At 42.8% G+C, this 1,996-nt stretch overlaps 1 non-coding gene across 1 annotated transcript; it reads right to left on the bottom strand.

The window, feature by feature from the left end:
* Positions 1–317: 317 nt before the first annotated feature.
* Positions 318–424, bottom strand: LOC125415517 (U6 spliceosomal RNA). The gene has a single exon (XR_007236627.1). It is a non-coding gene; the product is annotated as a U6 spliceosomal RNA (small nuclear RNA).
* Between the last annotated feature and the right edge of the window lie 1,572 nt (positions 425–1,996).

Below are 1,996 nucleotides of genomic sequence, written 5' to 3'. Positions count from 1 at the left end.
TTTTTTTGGTGGGGGGTAGTAGAGTGTGTTTGTTTCCCTTCTTTGAGTTTTGCTTGTGAAAGGTCGCTAGATGTCTGAGTTATTGTAGGCCATATTGGCAATGTTGGATTCCTTGGGTTGTGATTTTCCTTCTAATACTTTCTGTGAGGCTGGATTTGTGGCTACATATTGTTTAAATTTGTGTTTATCCTGAAATATTTTGTTTTCTCCGTTAATAGTGAATGATAGCTTGGCTGGGCATAGTAGTCTGGATTTGCATCCATGGTCTCTTAGTTTCTGCAGTATGTCTATCCAGGACCTTCTGGCTTTCGTGGTTTAAAAATATGGAACGCTTCACGAATTTGCGTGTCATCCTTGCACAGGGGCCATGCTAATCTTCTCTGTATCGTTTCAATTATAGTATATGTGCTGCCCAAGTGAGCAGTAGATTTTTTTTTATTTATTAAAAATTTCCACCTCCTCCCCGCGTCCCTTTTCCCTCCCCCTCCTAACCCCCCCCTCCCCACCTCCCTCTTCCTCTCTTCCCTGCCCAGTGGGAAGTCCAAGGTCCTCCCCCCTCCATCCAGGTCTATAAAGGTGAGCATCCAAACAAACCAGGCTCCCACAAAGTCAGTCCATGAAGTAGAATAAAAACCCAGTGCCATTATCCTTGGCTTCTCAGTCAGCCTTCATTGCCAGCCACGTTCAGAGTGTCCATTTTGATCACGTGTTCCAACACTCCCTGTCCAGCTGGCCTTGGTGAGCTCCCATTAGATCAGTCCTACTGTCTCAGTGGGTGGACGCACCCCTCGTGATCCTGCCTTCCTTCATGTTCTCCTTCCTTCTGCTCCAAATTTGGAGCTTGGGAGCTAAGTCCAGTGCTCCAATGTGGATCATACACATTAGAGTTTTACTCAGCAGTAAAAAACAATGACATCTTGAATTTTGCACGCAAATGGATGGAAATAGAAAACGCTTTACTGAGTGAGGTATCCCAGACCCCAAAAGAGGAATATGGTATGTACTCACTCATAAGTGGATTGTAGCCATAGTTTAAGGACTTTGAGCCTATAATTCGTGATTCTAGAGAAGCTAAATAAGAAGGTGAACCTAAAGAAAATCATATAGTTATCCTCCTGGATATTGGAAGTAGACAAGATTTCCAGGCAAAACTTGGGTGCACGGGGGTGGGGGGTGGGGGTAGATGTAAGGGGAGATGGGTAGAGAAGGGGGAGAAGGGGAGGATTGGGAAAAGCTTGGGGGAATGGGATGGCTGGGATGGAGGAAGGGTGGATATGGAAGCAGGGAAGTAAATATCTTAATTAAGGGAGCCATTTTAGGGTTTGCTAGGGACTTCTCTCTAGAGGGGTTCCCAGGTCTAAGGAGAGGTCCCCAGATTGTTCCTTGGGCAGCAGAGGAGAGGGTGCCTGAACTGGCCTTGTCCCATAGCCACACTGATGAACATTTTGCATATCACCATAGAACCTTCTTCTAGATTTTTGAAATAATATATTATTATTATCATATAGTTACACACTACAATAGCATAACCAAACGTCTTCCTCCAATGTAGTAACTGTATCTCCTGATCAAATTCTTGTCATTATCTACTCTTCCATCCTCAGCCTCTAGTAATAATCATTTTACTCTACTTGCGGAGTTCACGTTTTGAAAAGTATTCCATGTATAGGTGAAACTTGCTGTTAAATCTTCAGCAGGACCTTTTTCTCCTTCAACTCTTATTTCTCTTACTAAGTCCTCATCTTAATGTGCTGGAAATCTTTGAGTATACAATCAAAATTGGAGGATGGGTTACTCCAGGGATTTTGGTTTTGTGACAATAAGAAAAGACACGGCTTTCCTCTAAATACTTCACTTACATTAGTTAGAAAACTACTTTAAGAAACATGTGGATCATTTCTGTGTACTAACTTAAGGGCATTTCCTAGGACAAAACAGTTGTGCTGATTTGTTTTGATCAACTTCACATAAACTAGTCCCTTGGAAGAAGTAACCT

Source organism: Myodes glareolus, chromosome X (assembly GCF_982192425.1).
Source record: "Myodes glareolus chromosome X, mMyoGla1.1, whole genome shotgun sequence".
Classification (NCBI taxonomy): domain Eukaryota; kingdom Metazoa; phylum Chordata; class Mammalia; order Rodentia; family Cricetidae; genus Myodes; species Myodes glareolus.
Note: the sequence above shows the minus strand (reverse complement) of the source record. Positions and strands in the feature narration are given on the sequence as shown.